General features: G+C 38.5%; 1 protein-coding gene across 1 annotated transcript in view; it reads left to right on the top strand.

Moving 5' to 3' along the window:
* The window catches only part of SYT2 (synaptotagmin 2), a 1,145,572-nt gene that overhangs the window by 690,960 nt on the left and 431,979 nt on the right, over positions 1–22,633 (top strand). Inside the window, exon 2 of the mRNA XM_044076513.1 lies at positions 3,377–3,446. The gene's annotated coding sequence lies outside the window, so the exon portion shown is untranslated. The remainder of the gene's footprint in view (positions 1–3,376; positions 3,447–22,633) is intronic.

The following is a 22,633-nucleotide window of genomic DNA, read 5'->3' as shown; positions in this document are numbered from 1 at the left end:
TTTTCTAAAGATACAATTGCCAGTTGTTTTATCTCGTAAATATATTTACTGCTTCTAGTACAGTTGATTTAGACTTTGATTTACATTTTGTAGTAATTGCTTTTTTGGCAGCCACCATAATTAGACTCAGCAAGACCTTACTATGTCTAGACAATTCCAATTCTGTATCATAGCTTAGAACAATAATTTCCCTTGTTACACCAATTTGCTCACCCAGTATCTCTGACAGAGTTGTTTGCAGGGAATCTTTAAATTAATCTCAAAACACTGTGCAACTAACACTGTACATTAACTAGTCTTTCTGATCGTAACCATAAGAAAACATGTGAAACTAAACAGTACTATGGTCTGATACACCTTTAATGCAAATGTGTTACTCTTTATTTTGCACAAATGGGTATGATATGTTGTATACTATAATGTACATAGTAAATTGCCTTGTGATTCTTCTAATGTATAAATGCAATATACTCTTAGTTGTTTTGTGAATATATTTGGAGCTCCCCCAAGACCATCTTTGAAAATGGGCTTATTTGACTAGGTTCAGTTAACTTATCCCAGTTATCAAAGAATGACTAAGTAAAGAAAATAAATAAAAATAATCTGAAAGCATAAATGAAAGTGAACAGTAGATATGGTGATTCAGATGCTATAAAAACCTGAGGTGAGTAAATAAATATGCAAAATTGTTCTTCCAGATACTAAAGCTGATGTTACTTGGCATGAAATTGGTGGGTGCTGAGAAGAATGGTAAACTGTGAAGTTTGATTAGAAGGTTTCTTTGAATTGGTAATTGAAAGCTGGTAAAAACTGGCATTTTGCTGAAAGGAATGGGTCAAGGAATTGTGTGTCAGATAAACTATAATCATGAAATCGTGGTAGCTGCAGTGCTACAATGCTATATAATGTGGCTAGGGTGGCTAGTATATGGTGCTAAACAGACAACATAGTATAAATATATATAACTATTTAATACAGGAATGGAAGGGTAAGTGATATAGTATTATGATGCTTCCATATGATACTGTTGAATGTGTATTAAGCAACCCACAAAAAAAAAAAAAGCAAATTTGGCATAGCCATACTTTTTCATGGTGGTGGGCAAAGCTTCGCATAGCCCATGTGGGAAATTTCTCTCTTACCTTTTTTTGTAATAAATTCTGAGACAATCCATAAACTAAGGCAAATCCCCTGAGTTTTGTTGATTTTTTCCAGTTTTGTGGATCACCTAATTCCATTTGGCAATCCTAACTATTCCCTTTTTGATTGATTGGTAGGAAACAGTGATATATGACACAGCAAAACTTGCTTGCACATTTTATTAACAGAGTATGCATATAAGTGTAGTGTGGATTACTTCTGGGCAGCATATTGGCCCAGCTGTTTAATGCTGCTGCCTTCCCCCTATTTGTATCCCAGCTGGAGTGAATTCTGTGCAGATTCGGCATGTCCTGTGTCTGTGAGGGGTTTCAGTGTGGTCTATAGTGTCATTCCACATTCAAAGACATGCTGATAAGAGAAATGACAATTTTCTAAACTATGCATAGATGTGCACATGTATGTTCAACCTGCATAGTTTTGTGTGTGTGTGTGTGTGTGTGTGTGTGTGTGTGTGTGTGTGTGTGTGTGTGTGTGTGTGTGTGAGTGTGTGTGTGTGTGTGTGTGTGTGTGTGTATGTGTGTGTGTGTGTGTGTGTGTGTGTGTGTGTGTGTGTGTGTGTGTGTGTGTGTGTGTGTGTGTGTATCCTGTAATGGACTTGTGTCCCATCCAGCTCAGAGTCGTTGCCCTAAACCTAATACTCATCAGGATAGGCTCAGGCTCTCACTCAGCCTTTAACAGTGACATGTGTCTATCAGGGAATGACCAGCCAGACTACTGTCAGTTACAGCATTTAAGCAAATGAGATGCTAATAAATAATTAACCCATTAGTACCTTACAGAGTAAGAGTTCCTCTCAACAATCAGTAAAATATCTTCCAAAAACACACTTTGTTTTTCGGTTTCCTGACAATAAAGAGTTACTGCAGTGTCAAAAGGCCTCAGTAACCAGCTAGCATATTTTATTAAATTATGTATCACACAGAAGCATTTAGTGCAACCAGGATGTTGGAAAGTAGGATTGACCGGATGGAGAATATAAGCCAACTGTAAACTTCATGGTTGAATGATCTGACCAAATCACTGGTTGTTGTGTCTTTCAGCTTTTCCCGGTTAGGGGTCGCCACAGCAGCACTCCGGTCCGCTAATGATTGGCAGTAGATTTTTTTATGTACCGAGTTGCCGGCTCTGACGCACAACCTTCAACGAAGGCACGCCCATTCACGCATGTCTCCACACAGAAGACACTCTAGCTGAGAATCGAACAGGACAACGTCTTACTGTGAGGCAACAACGCTACCGCAGCACCACCACCACAGTTACAAAATCACTGGTAAGACAGATAAATTAGAGATAGGAGCTCCAAGCTGAAACACAAGGTCAGTGATATGTCCATGCATATGAGTGTTGGAACTGATTTACTTCTCGAAAACAGAGCCTTTCATAATAAAAAGAAACTCACAAACAGAAGTCAGAGAGTTGTCATCCATTCTGACACTAAAATCATCCATGACTGTCGACTCCATTGGCATAAAGGGATGAAGCCCTGACTACAGCCCAAGGTTACAGTATTCCTGAATAGTGGTCTTCGGACCAAAATATTACTAAAGAAAACAAAACATTTCAGGTTATAATATTTGCAGTTACAACATTTTACATCACAAGAAAATGGCTTAACCTAAAAGGGGAATCCATTTATGTTGTTTGACTATAAAATAACTAATGACATATGAAAACTGACCACTAAATTCAAACATTTTCAGAACTGAAAAACCAGCATGAGAAACTGTTCTACAAATCATGATGTAAAATATTTGCTCTAAGGTTGTATGTTTTTATGCTTGTTTTATCATTATTTATTGCTATGTCTTTGTAGTGATATTTTTCTAAATGTGAAAATTATGATGTGCCACAAAATTCATTGTTATTGTAAAGTGTTTGGTTTGTTTTACATCTTGTTTTGTTGTTAATGTTTTTACTATTTATATTTCACATTTTTACATTTATTATTCGGGTTTTAGTGACTCGATTATTGTAACCGAATAAGCATCTATTAAGAATCTATACAGAATATCTTAATAGAACTGCTTAAAAAGAACATTATGCAAATTAGTCATCAGTTTCAAATTGATCTGGTACTTCATTTGGGCCTCAACCAAACCTAGAATTAACAGAAAAGTAATTGTCAACTTCATATTGCTTTCTTAAAAAGTTTTTATTTTTGTTTTGTTTTTTCAGGACAATGCTAGTAAATCATGCATTTATTTCTCTATTTCAGGATCTCCCATCTGAAGCTGCAGTGTGAAGAAAAGCTTTTGGTCTTGCTAGAAGAATTCCTTGGCAGCAAGGTATCCAATCACAATTCATTTTTCCGTCAACATTTCAGTTCAAATGTAAGAAACTTTTCTTTTCAGTGTCCCATCAAGTGCAAAAATCCAAACTCAGAGCCCTTAACCATTGGAAATAATGCTATGCTCAAGCATTTCTAAAATTTGAAGGTGTTACACAGTACAAGCTGTACAGTTTCAGAAAGGTTAATAATGTGCCATTACAGATCACATGCTTCTTTGTTGATTTCTTTTGGTTTTTGAGGGGTAGGTAGACTAGTTACAGAAGACCCTGCTACAACCTAGGAGAAAAGTTCATGCTAAATACTTTTTGTTAAAAATGTTGCATGTCCGTACTGCTAAGGCAAATTATATCAAGTACACTTAGCAAGAAAAAAATTGTGTTTAACTATTCTCCTCCCGTTACATGTCTGCAGAAAATTAATCATTCTGAGAAACAAGTGTGCATTATTAACTAAAAGGAAAATATATATATTCTGTAAGTGACAAGTCTTGTAGAGCAGATATTATACTTTAGGAAGAGCATTTCACTGATCCTCATATGTTTAAGGGGGAGCCCTTCATTTGTTCGAACTTTCAAATGTTCGAAACTCATATGGCCGACACCATATGAGCAAACGTTTGAAAGGCCGATAAATGATAGCAGAGATCCCGCTACAGTGCGGGACTGGGAGATTCCCCTTTCCAGCACTGTAGTGCGATCTTGGAGTGAGAATATTTAAGTAGCAGGGGGTGTGGGGGTGCAGGGGGGCTTTCCCCCTGCATAACACAGTTTTACTATGTTTACAGGTAGGTAAATGGTGCTATTTCAGGATGTCGGTCTTTCGGAATGTCAATCATATAGTGTCGGCCATATGAAAGTTGGCATTCTGAACGGTCAATATTCTGAAGTAGAACCATTTAAGGATAGCAAATGACTGTATTTGGTATTAGAATGTATTTTTTCACTTAGAGTTTGTTATTGGGATTAATTTCTTCCCTTTTGGTAATTATGTCACTTTCTTAAATAAATTAATATGAAAAAAATGTAGTTTCAAACCATTTTAATTGTATTCGTAGGTGATTTTAATGTTAGTTTAAAAAATAAGAAATAGTAATGGCTCGTCAGCTTACAGCTTGCAGCAACGTGTATGCTAAAGCATTGCAGAATTTTTAGCTTTTCACATAATAGTAGATAGATGGAAAGTACAATACCCTTCAAAAGTTGGTTCCATATGAGGTTAGATTCCAAAAGAGTTGCTCTGTGTGTGACTTACTTTGGTGTAAGGTTTATCTATAAACCGGTTTATTATGGGGATCAGATTCCAAAACACATGCTCTCAATGTAAGTGGTCATTTACTTTTTCGGTAATGGGGTGCAAAATCTATACTGAATGAAGTGTTGCTTATATTTTGTGCAAAAGCACACAAACCAATACAGAAATAATGAGAAAAGGCCTACGGGCAGAATTTTATAAAAATAAATGTAGGCCGGATTTGGAGCACCATACAGTCTTGCTCCTAAACAAATGAAATAGGGATAAATACAAGCTTAGACAAGTCACAACTTCTGCATCTATACAGAATATATAGAGTTTGTATTAGACTCCAATCAGCGTGATAAATCAGGTTCTGGAATTGTACAAAAGAGATAACAGCACTTGCTTTAATCTCCTGATCCCAAGATGGAAAAACTGACTATTCTACTGGTTTGTGAAGAAAACATCAGCAAACATCGACATAATGTGGAATGCTGATGATACCCGCTTGTCTACTAAAGGTAAAAATCACTAAAAGGAAAGCAGAATTACAATTAAAGCTAGAAATTCAACTGAAGACCACATGGCAGAAAAGTCAATCAAACACAGCGAGCTTAATCTTCAGAAAGAATATTTATTTATTTTTTTATTTAATGTTTGTTTACCGGGAAAGTCCGACTTGGAACAATACAATTTTCAGCGGAGGCCCAGGGAGAAATGCTCCAGACACATGTCTTTGTAACATGGGAAGAAACTGGAACACCCGGAGAAAACCCACACAAATGCAGGGAGTACATGCAGACTTCACACAGAAGGCACCTGAACCGAGAATCGAATTGGAGAGCCTCTTGCTGTGAGGCAACAACGTTAACCACTGCACCACTGCACCGTATGCACAAGCACCAAATAGATACACAAACAATAGATATGATGCAAAAGAAGGGAAATTAGACAAAGTGTAGATACTAAAAGTGAATGCAAAAATTGGATGATTACATTAATGACAGTATTCACAGTCCAGGGCTATGCATTTTCATAGCGGTGTTCTGCAAAGAGTGACACTACATGGATATGTAAATCCCAGACTGTGAGCATGCATACAAAGATGTGAAGGAATAGCTGTAAACACACAACAGTACTGCAAAAAGCTTAACATTTCCTAATGCATAAGCAACTACGCTGTTAAGGAGGTTTACATGTATGCATATGAATTTGATTCATAGACATGAATCTATAATGAGTTAATTTCATGCAAAGTGTATAAATAGCCCTGAAATCATGCCAGTAAGCAGCAGTTTTCAGGAAGAATATGGAGATGTGAGAGGAGATTATTTGGTGCTTCTGTTTACCCGGACAGTCTACTGAAGGGTTCACTTGGGTAAATGTCTAATTTTGATGCTTGTACATACCTGGACATTGTACTAAAGGGGTCACAAGGTGAATTTTTTTATTTTATTGGTTGTGCATACCTGGACATATTAATGAAGAGGTCGCTTGGGTGACTGTTTAATTTTGTTACTTGTGCATACTATGGCATGAAACTGAAGGGGTCACTTGAGTGAATGTTGCATTTTGGTGCTTGTGCAAACTGGGAAATTGTACTGAAGGGGTTGCTTGGGTGAATGTTTCATTTTGGTGCATTACATTAAAGGGTCACTTGGGGAAATGTTTTATTTTAGTCCTCGTGCATAACTGGACATATTAATGAAGGGTGACTTAGGTGAATGATTCATTTTGTAGTTGTGCATACTAAGGCATGTTACTGAAGGGGTTGCTTGAGTTAATTTATGAGTCAGGGAAGTACTTGTGCATACATGGTCAGACTGCTGAAGAAATTGCTGGGCAAAATAATTTGTTTCATTTTAGTGCTTGTGCATACCTCATAAAAACTAATGAAGGGGATGCTGGGGGAAATAATTAATTTTTGTGTCAGGTAAGTGCTTGTGCATACCTCATAAAAACTAATGAAGGGGATGCTGGGGGAAATAATTAATTTTTGTGTCAGGTAAGTGCTTGTGCGTACTTCATAAAAACTAATGAAGGGGTTGCTGGGGGAAATAATTAATTTTTGTGTCAGGTAAGTGCTTGTGCGTACTTCATAAAAACTAATGAAGGGGTTGCTGGGGGAAATAATTAATTTTTGTGTCAGGTAAGTGCTTGTGCGTACTCGGACAAACTAGTGAAGAGATGGCTGCAAGCAAGTTCGCTGTTTGCAACTCCAGTATCAAAGGTGAAGTACCACGTTTAACAAGGGATGTGCATACCGCTGGGATGTCGTACTATGAATTTCCAAATTGCCTCATTAGCATGCTGTGCTTTACAACATTTCTCATCTGCATCTCATTATTTTTAAGGCGTTTTGTATTAGCATAAATGAATCTCGTCTTTGCTATGCTTATTCGTAAGCATCAGGAATATCCCTATCATATTTGCACAAGCAACTATGAATACTGACCTAAATTTAACAGTAAAATGTTGGAGTAGTGTAATAGTGTTCTACCAGCCCATTCTGATGCAATTCATACGTTAACAAGTGAAATGATTAAGGTAAAATCCAAAATACAGCTTGCATTTGCTTACTTTGAAACTCTGAACAAGTCACTTTACCCACCATTGCTCCCGGGTCACCCCTGAAAAGAAACTGTGTCAAGTGGGCCTACCTGGTTAACAAATGGATATGATAGCAGGTGTAACTATATTTAGAACTAACAGAGTTAGAGAAAAAGTCCTGTAGAGGAAATCTTTGACTCTTGGACATACCAAAAAAGGTTGAAGAAAGGAATTGCATCACTGATATTTTGAAAAAAAATGGACTGAAACACCATACCAAAGCAGGCAAGACCAATACTGGTAACTTTCCAAATCCGTCTGGCAAAAACAGCAAATCCTATGTAAATTATGGCAAAAAGAGAAACTTCTGAGGTAAGAGAAGCACAACTGCAGATGTATAATAATTATTCATGTTTTACAGAAAAAAGGAAAATAAGCCATTTCATCCTAGCAATGTAACTCTGCAGGAAAATATACCTGAAATGAAGGTTGTGGCATGCTGCTGTCTGTAAAGTTTATTATCAAACGGGTCTCAACATTTGTCTGACAGCAACAATGGCAAAGACAATGTCAACCGTCATGGAACAGAAGGGAAGCAACAGGAAAGAAACAAGGGAAACCTTTTTAAAGAAGAAAATATCAGCTATTGCATGTGAAAGGATGCCCCTAAACCAACTTCCAGTCTGTAAATGAAAGTTGGAAAAGATAGAAAGGAGTCTTCCTAGCAGTCAAGACAGCAACAAAAGCTTGTCAGTTACTTAAGCTGACAGAAGTACTGCAGCTCTAAAAAAATAGAATTAATCTTTATTGCCCATTTATATGTGACTGAAAGATCTAATGAAAAATAAAAATTTAAAAAGTACTGTACCTTCATGTTTTATTCAACCCTGTGGTCAATATAGGTTATCTAATTTATTTATTTTTTTATTTTAAAATCTGCCTCTGCCTGGTTAAAATAGACATATTGATAGAGAAAAAAGCTTCATAGCCTTTTAGTAATAGCATGTGCAACTTTAGACTTGGGGACAGTAATAGCATGTGTAACTTTAGACTCTGGGACAGTAATAGCATGTGTAACTTTAGACTCTGGGACAGTAATAGCATGCGTAACTTTAGACTTGGGGACAGTAATAGCATGCATAACTTTAGACTTGGGGACAGTAATAGCATGTGTAACTTTAGACTTGGGGACAGTAATAGCATGTGTAACTTTAGACTTGGGGACAGTAATAGCATGCGTAACTTTAGATTTGGGGACAGTAATAGCATGTGTAACTTTAGACTCTGGGACAGTAATAGCATGCGTAACTTTAGACTTGGGGACAGTAATAGCATGCATAACTTTAGACTTGGGGACAGTAATAGCGTGTGTAACTTTAGACTTGGGGACAGTAACAGCATGCGTGACTTTAGACTTGGACACAGTAATAGCATGTGTAACTTTAGACTTGGGGACAGTAATAGCATGCGTAACTTTAGACGAGTACAGCAATAGCATGCATAACTTTAGACTTGGGGACAGTAATAGCATGCGTAACTTTAGACTTCGGGACAGTAATAGCATGCATAACTTTAGACTTGGGGACAGTAATAGCATGTGTAACATTAGACTTGGGGACAGTAACAGCATGCGTAACTTTAGACTTGAGTACAGTAACAGCATGTGTAACTTTAGACTTGGGGACAGTAATAGCATGCGTAACTTTAGACAAGTACAGTAATAGCATGCATAACTTTAGACTTGGGGACAGTAATAGCATGCGTAACTTTAGACTTGGGGACAGTAATAGCATGCATAACTTTAGACTTGGGGACAATAATAGCATGTGTAATGTTAGACTTGTGGACAGTAACAGCATGCGTAACTTTAGACTTGAGTACAGTAATAGCATGTGTAACTTTAAACTTGGGGACAGTAATAGCATGCGTAACTTTAGACAAGTACAGTAATAGCATGCATAACTTTAGACTTGGGGACAGTAACAGCATGCGTAACTTTAGACTTGGGGACAGTAATAGCATGCATAACTTTAAACTTGGGGACAGTAACAGCATGCTTAATTTTAGACTCGGGCACATTAATAGCATGAGTAACTTTAGACTTGGGGACAGTAATAGCATGTGTAACTTTAGACGAGTAGAGTAATAGCATGCGTAACTTTAGACTTGAGGGACAGTAACAGCATGTGTAATTTTAGACTTGGGGACAGTAATAGCATGCGTAACTTTAGACTTGGGGACAGTAACAGCATGCGTAACTTTAGACTTGGAGACAGTAATAGCATGTGTAACTTTAGACTTGGGGACAGTAATAGCATGCGTAACTTTAGACGAGTACAGCAATACCATGCATAACTTTAGATTTGGGGACAGTAATAGCATGCGTAACTTTAGACTTGGGGACAGTAATAGCATGCATAACTTTTGACTTGGGGACAGTAATAGCATGTGTAACATTAGACTTGAGGACAGTAACAGCATGCGTAACTTTAGACTTGAGTACAGTAACAGCATGTGTAACTTTAGACTTGGGGGAGTAATAGCATGCGTAACTTTAGACAAGTACAGTAATAGCCTGCATAACTTTAGACTTGGGGACAGCAATAGCTTGCGTAACTTTAGACTTGGGGACAGTAATAGCATGCATAACTTTAGACTTGGGGACAATAATAGCATGTGTAACGTTAGACTTGTGGACAGTAACAGCATGCGTAACTTTAGACTTGAGTACAGTAATAGCATGTTTAACTTTAGACTTGGGGACAGTAATAGCATGCATAACTTTAGACAAGTACAGTAATAGCATGCATAACTTTAGACTTGGGGACAGTAACAGCATGTGTAACTTTAGACTTGGGGACAGTAATAGCATGTGTAACCTTAGACTTGAGCACAGTAACAGCATGCGTAACTTTAGACTTGGGGACAGTAATAGCATGTGTAACTTTAGACTTGGGGACAGTAATAGCATGCGTAACTTTAGACAAGTACAGTAATAGCATGCATAACTTTAGACTTGGGGACAGTAACAGCATGTGTAACTTTGGACTTGGGGACAGTAATAGCATGCATAACTTTAGACTTGGGGACAGTAATAGCATGCGTAACTTTAGACTTGAGTATAGTAATAGCATGCGTAACTTTAAACTTGAGGACAGTAATAGCATGCGTAACTTTAAACTTGATTACAGTAATAGCATGCTTAACTTTAGACTTGAGTACAGTAATAGCATGTGTAACTTTAGACTTCGGGACAGTAATAGCATGTGTAACTTTAGACTTGAGTATAGTAATAGCATGCGTAACTTTAGACTTGGGCACATTAATAGCATGCGTAACTTTAGACTTGGGCACATTAATAGCAAGAGTAACTTTAGACTTGGGCACATTAATAGCATGAGTAACTTTAGACTTGGGCACATTAATAGCATGCGTAACTTTAGACTTGGGCACATTAATAGCATGAGTAACTTTAGACTTGGGCACATTAATAGCATGAGTAACTTTAGACTTGGGCACGTTAATAGCATGAGTAACTTTAGACTTGGGCACATTAATAGCATGAGTAACTTTAGACTTCGGGACAGTGCTAGTGGAGAAAAAGGAGCCTACTGACTGACTAGCAGAATAAAGCAACATCCTAAAGCATTGCTGAGTATTCCTGGAAGACAAACAAATGAACCAATTATGCCTGATACAAGGGGAACAGCCACAGGTGCAGCAGTTAGAATGTGATCACAGTGACTTTCGGCTGAGTCAAGTGCAATCTGCTAGATTCCAAGATAAATGTGTGATAATGACACAGAATATTAAAGGGGCCTGTCCTGTTGAATTTTCACAAAATAACTATTTTTCACAAACAGGGTCTAGAATAAAAACAGGTTAGACAAGAACATTTGGAAAATGGGACAATATATCCAGAAAATATTAACTCTGTTAAACCTAATAGTGAATTTTGACCATTACTGATTCACAAAATCATAGATTCATAGACATTTCAAAACTATCGAGTCAAATGATCATTCTCATCTTGCTGGTATCCTCCCTTAGGCAGCACCGCCTTTCCCCAATTGCGGCACACCAGTCAATCTTTGAGTAAATCTGTGGGTACCAATCCAGTCATCTAGTTGATGTTTAAAGGAAGATAGTGATTTGCACAGCTTAATGTGCAGGAGAGGTTTATTCTAGTGATCTGGGAAGAACAGGGTTTCAAAGCTATTCCTCCATCATGTTTTGTTTATCCGATGGTGAAGATTAAAGTCCCTGGTTCTAATATTGGTCTCCACCATATTGGAATTTTGGAGAAACAGGAGGTCCAGGACAACTAGATGTCTAGTGGCACTGTCAGTGAGACAGGCATCTCCCATCAAAATGTTTTTTAAGAGGCTGAATAAAAGGATAGATATTCCTGGCTCTTGTGTTAGCTCAGGGACTTTAGGTCTGTGACCTTTTTGTTTAGGAACTTTTGGGGTCTTTTTAATTGTTTGATATGCTTAGTAAGCTCCATCCTAAAGGAGCATTTTACATGAAAAATGACCTAATCAATGTTGAGTATAAGGGACTGATCACCTCTTTAGACCTTAATGATACTCCTTCACAATTAGCCAGGCTAAATAAAATGATTTCCTCATGACCATTGTTATGTGATGGTCAAATGAAAGGGTGTCATCAACTCAAGGACCTTGATTCCCAACTGTGTTTTCATTTTTTGAGGTATGATGTCTAGACAGTATGATGGGAGGAGGAGTTGTCTACTAAAAGTGATAATACTACACTTTACCATTTAGCTTAAGCTCATTTTTAGTACACTGAAACTTTACTGGGATGAGTTCTTTCTGCAGGGTTTTCAATCAACTGCAAACTTGTTAGACAGAGGTCTTGGCTCTCTGCTTGCAAATCTGAGAAGTAAATACCAAAAAGGAGAGGTTTCAGCATGGAACCCTGAGGGACACCTCTGGTCACTTTCATACTTTGATGACGCAGCTGCAACTCACAGTGTATGGGTTGTCTGTCAGCTAGTTTGTTATCCATCTTACCACATATGGGTTGATTTTTAAAGTATTTAGCTTTTGTATGATCCCACCATGGGTAATGATGTTAAAGGCTTTAGTCAGGTCAAGATATGCAACATACACTGCATGGCCTCTAACCCATTCAATGAAATTGACCTTATTAAATAGACAGGATCTGTCCTTCACAAAAACAAACTGCTGGAGGTCAAGTCTAACAAAATTCTTGATATCATAATTTATGAGGTCATTTATAATATGTTCCATGGATTTACAGATGAGACTTGTAAGGTTGATAGCTCTGTAATTAACCTGGCCACTTGAAAAGCCACCCTTATAGAGGGGTATCACCACTGTTGTGCCCCCCTCTTCAGAGACAAAACAAGTAGCTAAACATCTCGCATTAAGGAGCTCCAATCTGATTTTGGGATTGATACATTACTTACATTGGAATGTTAATCAGTGGCACTCTGCTTAAAAAAGGCACTGTGGGGGCAGTGCAAGCTTTAGCCAATATGCAAAAACCTTGAAACGAGAGGTACAGGCCATCCTTAATGAAGCAAGCTGGATTATCGAGCCCTCTTCCCAGGCTGATACATACTGGATCCCATTGGAATGAAACCAGCTATTTAACCAATTGTTGAAGTCAATTACCTTTTCTTCATATCTTGGCATCATTTCAGCTGAAGGAAGGATTCCACTCAGGACTAGTGTCTTACCTGCTTTTGCAACATGCCTGGAAAGTTCTAACTTATCTCTCTGTTTATCGTCATAGTTCTGCATCTCAGTTCATTCAGTCCTAAATGTACCACTACCATATCACAGTTGTATTTGTCAAGACTTAGGGTCCTTATAATGTCAGAGATTCTAATATCTGAAAGACTACTCACTGGAACCCTCTACTTGTCCGGCCTCATGAGTGACAAGTCAGAGTACCTGACATTAGAGTCACCTATGACTAAAACATTTCTCTTCCTGCTGCAGTGGTTAGTGGTTCAGAGCTGCAGATCTGAAGTATTTTTGCTCAGGGTGACCCTTTAAGGTAGGTATGCATTAGATGGATGAGTGGCCTGATTTATGCTGAGGCTTAATAATCTTATTTCTAGAAGGCTTTGAGTGTTTTTTTTTTTTCATTATAGCCTCAGCATAAGACATTTTGGTATGATTAGTGACGGATTGTGGTATGTGTGTATGAAGTTTACAACTTTTATTTTTAAGTGAGAGGGAAGCCTCCAGACTAATTAGGTATTTACACCCCTCAAAGACAGAATTATTAGTGTTAAGAAAAAGTTCCTCACTGTGAGTGTAAGGCAGTTAGTACAATGTCTTAGGAGGCCTAGTGTTAAACAGCAGGAAACAGAGCAGAAGCTAGCAGCCTGACCTTCTGTCTCATCAACAGCTTGGGTGTTTAGAGGAGTAAAGAAAATGCAGTCAAAGGGTAAAATTGCTGTATGATCTAAGGTAATGTGAGGCTTTACTCAAGGATTATATATGGTTGAATAACCCATAAAAATATTGGAAATGCTTGCAGTCATGGTTATTTTTTTCTTTCATTGGTAGTGTTGTTGTTGTTGTTGTGTCTTTCGGCTTTTCCCAGTTAGGGGTCACCACAGCGGAACTCCGGTCCGCTAATGATTGGCAGTAGATTTTATGTACCGAGTTGCTAGCTCTAATGCACAACCTTCAACGAAGGTATGCCCATTCACGCATGTCTCCACACAGAAGATGCTCTAGCTGAGAATCGACCAGGACAACGACTTACTGTGAGGCGACAACGCTACTTGAGGGAAAGATAAATTAATTTTTTTCTTGGTAGTGTACAAATAAAAATTATACTGTTCTGGGGATATATAAACTTTGAACAGTAAGTAATATGAGAATGTAAGTAGCAACTTTTAATGATCAAGTGAATTTCAAAAATGGAATAAAAACAAAAAAGCAAGGCTACTAGCAAATATATTCTTTTCTTGTAACTTTAATTAGGTGAAGCGCGTTTCATTTTTTCAATGGCAAACTTCATCAGGCCAAATGAACCATTAAAAACAAGTGTCTTAAATAGTCTTACATAACTCCTGCCCCTACCCTTTGAAACAGAAAAGGAAATTATGTCATAATTCATTTAAAAACTTCACATTAAATTACTAAACTAAATGTTATATATCATAAAAAACTTTTCCGTAAGCATAATAAATCCATGATGAATTTCAAAACTGGAACTGGTACAATAATACAGTATGCTGATGACTCGGGTTAAGTCTGCTCAGCCCCAAATCTTCCAACCTTAGAAGCCATCACACAGGAAGCTTTCATCTCTATAGAAAACTGACTAAATAAATATCAGTTTCTCTTAAAGCTCAGCAAAGCCAGACCAATATTATTCCTTCCTTAAAACATAAATCAAAACAATAATAAAACACGAACGGCTAAAAACCCAAAATGACTTTATTACATAAAAATCCAACTGGCAAGTGCTTTTATTCCCTTCATGGAACTTCTTCAGACCAAGTTTTGTGAGGTAGTATAAATCAAAACTAGTTTGACCTTAATATTATCTTCTCAAATAACACAAAAGCTAGAAACATCACCGATACAAAATCAGTAGAAGTTATCACTGATAACAAGTCAAAATTTGATGTACATACTGACACTGCAGTCAGAAAGACACACTGCAAACTAGGCTGTCTTTACAGAAAAGCACCTGCGAAATGAACTTGGTAAACAATAGTTGCCACCTCCCATCTGCTTCCTACCCTGGTATATTCTCCTTCCTACCCTGATATATGCCTCAACAATATTCACAAATCTCAACTCTTCCAGCAAGCATAAACTAGAAAGCACCTACATCTTAGCAAATTCCCCTGCAGCCTGTCAAATCGATCGCATCACTTCACAATGCTCAATACCCTCAAATGGCCTAAACTTCCTCAACGCATTACTCTCTCCCAGCTACTCACAGCTCGCAAAACATTTCACCATCCACTTAAAACACCCTCACTATCAAATCTCATCCAATGACATGTACAAAATAGATACCCAAGATCCCCAGAACTCAAACTAACTTTTGTTAATAAATCTAATAATTATTATGGTGACTTGCTATTCTATTTTGCCATCTCCAAGGCATGGAGCAAGCTTCCAAATCACATCAGGCTTTAAAATAAGCTACAATAGTTTAAATCTATACTAAAATATTACCTGGTAAATAATAAACTATGCATTTGTACCACAGCTACAGTTTGATGTATGCAATACTGACTGTCCACTATGACTACTATACAAGTGCATTAATATAGTATTTTTTGATTCTGCTCACAATATCTTGAAAACATGTATTTCCTTAATCTGATACACTTTGTAAATGTTTGTTGACCATTTGCTTGAAATATTTTGTAATTAATGTTTGTTGACCATTTGCTTTGAAATACTTTGTAAATAATGTTTGACTGTTTTTCTTTTGAATTGTCAAAAATGTATGTCTATCCTTTTTTGGAGCTTTTCTGTTTGGGCCTTTGTTGATAATTGGCATTTCAGTTCCTAGATCGACCTTCCCGTTAAACAAAAGCAAATAAATAAATAAACATGACAAATTAAAAAAGTGGCAAATAGCTCTTGTGATGGAAGGGTGAAATAAATTTGTGACTAATGGAAAGCAGATTCACAAAGTATGCTTGCATACTGTTGCCCAAAATATAAAAGGATGATGTCTGTGGATTTGGTCACCAACAAAATGTTTGTTATCTCTCTCTCCTTGGAGGTCTTTTCTATATATATACAGCTGGCAAATGTATATACTTTTTTTTAATCAGAAATGCATCAAGTGTGAGCAGAATGTAAAAAAAGCAAGTAACCAAAATGGAGGCTGTTGACGATTAAAAGAACCTAGTAAAATAAGAGTAGGAGATTTTCAACTGGCTGGCTATCAAGATTTCAGTAAAGTAGGCATGCATGGAATAATAAATAAATAAAATATATATATGCACAAACTACATTGGCAACTGCCAAAAAATAGAAATGTATTCCCTTAGCGCCTCAGCTAAAACAATTAACTATTAACCATTTAAAATACAATATGGGGTGGAAAACAAGAAGTTAAATGGTATTTTGGTGAAAAGATGCTAACTGTGGCAAGAAACAGATTTATTTATTTTCTCAGTTTAATATGTTGTCTTAAGAAATTGTAGTGTAAAAAGGCACTGGAATACTTTACTGAATTATGTTCATATGAGAAAGTTGCTATTTGGGGCCCCTTTTATATCTCTTATGCAAGGCAAGAATATTGGTTATTCTGCTATAGCTGTGATTCTTTTTGATGCTAGTATTTGCCATAGGGCCACAGTCCCTGATGGGGCAGCTCCGTTTGTCCCTTTGCTTGTTATGGACTTGACAAAATTAATATTTCACTATGTGTAACACTGTTTCTACTTCTGTACTAATTAATGTTTAATTATTTCTGTATCTATGTTCTTGTCGGAGCTTTTTTCTCCTGGCCTTCACTGAAAATGGGCTCTTTAGGTTCAGTGGACTTTCCCGATAAACAAATGCAATAAATAAATAAATAAATAAATAAATAAATATTAAGGTAGACATTCAGGGAAGCTTTAAGTTGTGACACTGAGTCAGGAATTCATGCTGTTAGATTACCTTGTAACTTGTTTTACATTGGAGGAATGTATTTTGCATACTGGATGCTAGACAATACAGGGCATGTCAGAACTGTATGTGAACGCTGCTGGCATGCATCTGGATATTGGTCTCATGCCTCATGCCATGTGGCACAATCAAAAATTAGCCCTCTTTATAGCATAAAATGAGGGGAAATAGATTGAACTATATCTGGACAGTTACTTTATTTTTTTTATAATGATTAACAATTTCTTCTTATTTTACTTTGTTTTCCTTTGCAGTTCTCAATATTTGCCATTCTACTTATTTTTGTGGTTTATAATTTGTTTAAAGAAAAAAAAATGCTATAGTGTAAGACAAAAAAGGAAGAAAGGACGCACTGTCTCATGTTCTTTGCTAAATCATACTCATATGGCAAGTTTAAGAGCTTCCCAACAAGGCACCACCTCATTAGTGATGGTCTCACACAACTGTGATCAGAAATAAGTTAATCACTGGGAATACAAACAGTATTAACCAATAAAACACACAACAGACAAAAAATGTCTTTGTGGAATGGCAAGTCCCATACATCCAGAGGGGGGGAGGGGCAAGACCTCTGTTTCCCATGACTTATTTATATCAACTCCAGGGTTGCAACATCATGGGGAAAGGGACATTCACCAGTACCCTGACAAACCAATCTTCCAGGGAAGGGTGGCACAGGCATACACTAGTGATCACAAGTATATGTGGGGATCACTAGTGTTCTCAAACAAAACTAGCTCCAAGTATACCATATTGTTAATTGGGGGTGCTCTGGGATTGATCACAAGTATATGTGGGGATCACTAGTGTTCTCAAACAAAACTAGCTCCAAGTATACCATATTGTTAATTGGGGGTGCTCTGGGATAGATCACAAGTATATGTGGGGATCACTAGTATTCTCAAACAAAACTAGCTCCAAGTATACCATATTGTTAATTGGGGGTGCTCTGGGATTGATCACAAGTATATGTGGGGATCACTAGTATTCTCAAACAAAACTAGCTCCAAGTATACCATATTGTTAATTGGGGGTGCACTGGGATAGATCACAAGTATATGTGGGGATCACTAGTGTTCTCAAACAAAACTAGCTCCAAGTATACCATATTGTTAATTGGGGGTGCTCTGGGATCTATCTCATGAAACAACACTCACTTGTGGTACAATGTGACAGAAACATAGAAACTTATTTATCACTAGTAGTTTCCTTTAAATGCAGCTAGTTATACATTACATGATCAGAGTTTTTATTCTAATATGTGCAACAAACATTATATAGTTGTAAATCTAATGCTAGTATATATCTTTGCAAAAACATCAGCACCATTAAGTATAGCAATGAGATGGTAGGGACATGTCTTTATCATATGTCAATGCATTTGATCACTGTACCACTATTGATTGATCATACTGTGGTCCTTAGCCTGTGCTGACATGAGACTGCATGACCATACTGTGGTCCTTAGCCTGTGCTGACATGAGACTGCACGACCATACTGCGGTCCTTAGCCTGTTCTGACATGAGACTGCACGACCATACTGTGGTCCTTAGCCTGTGCTGACATGAGACTGCATGACCATACTGTGGTCCTTAGCCTGTGCTGACATGAGACTGCATGACCATACTGTGGTCCTTAGCCTGTGCTGACATGAGACTGCACGACCATACTGTGGTCCTTAGCCTGTGCTGACATGAGACTGCACGACCATACTGTGGTTCTTAGCCTGTGCTGACATGAGACTGCACGACCATACTGTGGTCCTTAGCCTGTGCTGACATGAGACTGCACAACCATACTGTGGTCCTTAGCCTGTGCTGACATGAGACTGCACGACCATACTGTGATTCTTAGCCTGTGCTGACATGAGACTGAATGACCATACTGTGGTCCTTAGCCTGTGCTGACATGAGACTGCATGACCATACTGTGGTCCTTAGCCTGTGCTGACATGAGACTGAATGACCATACTGTGGTCCTTAGCATGTGCTGACATGAGACGGCACGACCATACTGTGGTTCTTAGCCTGTGCTGACATGAGACTGCGCTACCATACTGTGGTTCTTAGCCTGTGCTGACATGAGACTGAATGACCATACTGTGGTCCTTAGCCTGTGCTGACATGAGACTGAATGACCATACTGTGGTCCTTAGCCTGTGCTGACATGAAACTGCACGACCATACTGTGGTCCTTAGCCTGTGCTGACATGAGACTGAATGACCATACTGTGGTCCTTAGCCTGTGCTGACATGAGACTGAATGACCATACTGTGGTCCTTAGCCTGTGCTGACATGAGACTGCAGAACCATACTCTGGTTCTTAGCCTGTGCTGACATGAGACTGCACGGCCATACTGTGGTCCTTAGCCTGTGCTGACATGAGACTGAATGACCATACTGTGGTCCTTAGCCTGTGCTGACATGAGACTGAATGACCATACTGTGGTTCTTAGCCTGTGCTGACATGAGACTGAATGACCATACTGTGGTCCTTAGCCTGTGCTGACATGAGACTGCACGACCATACTGTGGTCCTTAGCCTGTGCTGACATGAGACTGCACGACCATACTGTGGTTCTTAGCCTGTGCTCACATGAGACTGCACGACCATACTGTGGTCCTTAGCCTGTGCTGACATGAGACTGCGCTACCATACTGTGGTTCTTAGCCTGTGCTGACATGAGACTGAATGACCATACTGTGGTCCTTAGCCTGTGCTGACATGAGACTGCACGACCATACTGTGGTCCTTAGCCTGTGCTCACATGAGACTGCACGACCATACTGTGGTCCTTAGCCTGTGCTGACATGAGACTGCGCTACCATACTGTGGTTCTTAGCCTGTGCTGACATGAGACTGAATGACCATACTGTGGTCCTTAGCCTGTGCTGACATGAGACTGCACGACCATACTGTGGTCCTTAGCCTGTGCTGACATGAGACTGCACGACCATACTGTGGTTCTTAGCCTGTGCTGACATGAGACTGAATGACCATACTGTGGTCCTTAGCCTGTGCTGACATGAGACTGCACGACCATACTGTGGTCCTTAGCCTGTGCTGACATGAGACTGCATAACCATACTGTGGTCCTTAGCCTGTGCTGACATGAGACTGAATGACCATACTGTGGTCCTTAGCCTGTGCTGACATGAGACTGCACGACCATACTGTGGTCCTTAGCCTGTGCTGACATGAGACTGCACGACCATACTGTGGTTCTTCGCCTGTGCTGACATGAGACTGAATGACCATACTGTGGTCCTTAGCCTGTGCTGACATGAGACTGCACGACCATACTGTGGTCCTTAGCCTGTGCTGACATGAGACTGCATAACCATACTGTGGTCCTTAGCCTGTGCTCACATGAGACTGCACGACCATACTGTGGTCCTTAGCCTGTGCTGACAAGACACCGCATGACCATACTGTGGTCCTTAGCCTGTGCTGATATGAGACTGCATGACCATACTGTGGTCCTTAGCCTGTGCTGACATGAGACTGCACAACCATACTTTGGTCCTTAGCCTGTGCTGACATGAGACTGCACACGCAGTCCATTTACTTTGCAAGAATAAGGCAGAAGCTCAGCCACATGAGCCTAACACAGTTGTGTTTGTGTACCAGGACTTAAAATGGTGTCAAGTCAGTTCTGCATTATGAGGCTGGTTGTTGTGACAGCACACAATTTAATCTGGAGCGTGAGTATAAAAAGGTGGACATAATGGCAGCTCTCATCCACTAATTCAGTGGTGCCCCGTGATACCCCACTCTCACATTCACTATATAATCTATATTCTCTGTCCTGCAACATAAGCCAACCCAGACTGAACCGATGCTCAGGGGTCTGAATGCAGAGATGATGAAAGAAGAGTAGTATAACTGGCACTGAATTCATCCTCAAGTCGTAGTGAGTACCTTCATGTGTTGGATCCTCTTTTCACAAAATCTCACCAAGACAACACTGATATATAGACTGTATCTTATATCACATATCATGGAGAAAGGCAAGTTAAAAAAATAAAAGACAACTGGGTGCAGAAGTCCCAGTATAAAAAAGTGTCAAATCCTGGTATATGCAGCGATGCCCAGACTGGAAAAATGACAGTGTAAAATCAAGACTCTGAAACAGTCCTACAATGGGATTAGGCCAAGCTCAGGGGAAGGATGGCCCCCTGTTGCAAAGGGTAGTAGTAGTCCACAAAAACCTCAAAAACTGACATGCCAAAAAGAGATGATAACAAAGTGGTCTATTGAGGATGAGGAAGAAATGATGTACTATTGCTATTATGCAACAATGTTTACTTTCAGAATTCTGAGTGAAGGTTTGGTGACCATGGGATGTCGAATTACGGTTGGCTGAATCCCATGTTGCCGAACCTTCATTTGTGTGAGCCCCAGTTCAGTGAATGCACACTGCATTCGCACATATGAGGTCGATCTTGTAACTAGAGATTGCGGTACAATGGAATTGGTAAATTTACCCTTTTCCCCACTGTAGTGCAATCACGAAGTTGCCCCCCTGCAAAATCGTCATGTCAGGTGATGTGCAGTGTCGGACTGCAGTCTACAGATGTCGAGAAAGGTCGACTTCACAACAGGAAGTATGTTTGCTCCATCCTGACTTTCTCGACATTCTGAGTCAAAGTTTTTAGTTGACATTTAAAGCATAAATTTATTTTGACTGTCGACTATATGATAGTAAACCATGCAACAATACAATATTGTTATTATATGGACTGTGCCTGCAAATGGTATATAATGATCAGTGTACCACCCTGGTAAACAAACTAAAAATGAAATAATTCCAAGGAGAACCAATAAGTGCTCACACACCTCTCCTTCTGACAGACACATGTCTATTAGATAAAATCCAGTTGCTCGGTGATGTTAATTCTGCCCAATTTCTTCTGAGGAAGCCTGTATGACATGGGTGAAAGTGCTTAACTGTTAAAAAAATTTTTTAGTCCGCTATTGTGTTTCTGTGAATGCTTGTTTTTTTATTTTAATGGTTTTATTGCCAGTTTGTCATTGGATTTTTACCTATATGCTGAGAGAGTTGTTTTAACAGCATTTCAGCTAATAAAATAACCAGTTTTATTATCCTCTTGTGGCAGAATCTTTTGAGGCTATTTTGGCGGAATTAACATCACCGAGCAACTGGATTTTATCTAATAGACGTGTGTCTGTCAGAAGGAGAGGTGTATGAGCACTTATTGGTTCTCCTTGGACTTATTTCAACAGGTTGTTGTTTGAAATAGATTCTAAAAATGAAATAAAATAAAAATAAAAATAAATGAAATGCAAGAAGCCCAGAATTTCCAGACAGAAGATATTCACAAAGATTAAGGAAGAAATCAGACAAAGGAAAACACTTGCACAAGAAAAACTGTCAAATGATTCAAATAAAAAATTGTATTCATTAATGCAACAGATCCATGAAAAACAGTACATAGACAAAGAAACTTTGGGTCACCTGGAAAAAGAAGTGACAGAGGAAGTGTGAAAATATAAAGACGAAAACCCCAGAGATTTTTGAAAGGTATACAAACGAAACATGGACACGGGAAAGAAAATGAGATCTGATGTGGTGCAATGTTTATGCAAAGGAGAAAGCAAAACTAATCAATACAAAAAAGCAGCTCCAGAGATAGTTGAAGAGAAATATAAAGGCGCTCAGATATGGAACATTTCACAATTCAAAAAACAAGAAGAAAACAAAGGGGTAATGTGGA

This window comes from Protopterus annectens, chromosome 7.part0, assembly GCF_019279795.1.
Source record: "Protopterus annectens isolate FY-2018-M chromosome 7.part0, PAN1.0, whole genome shotgun sequence".
Lineage (NCBI taxonomy): Eukaryota > Metazoa > Chordata > Ceratodontiformes > Protopteridae > Protopterus > Protopterus annectens.
This window is presented reverse-complemented; position numbering and strand designations above follow the sequence as displayed.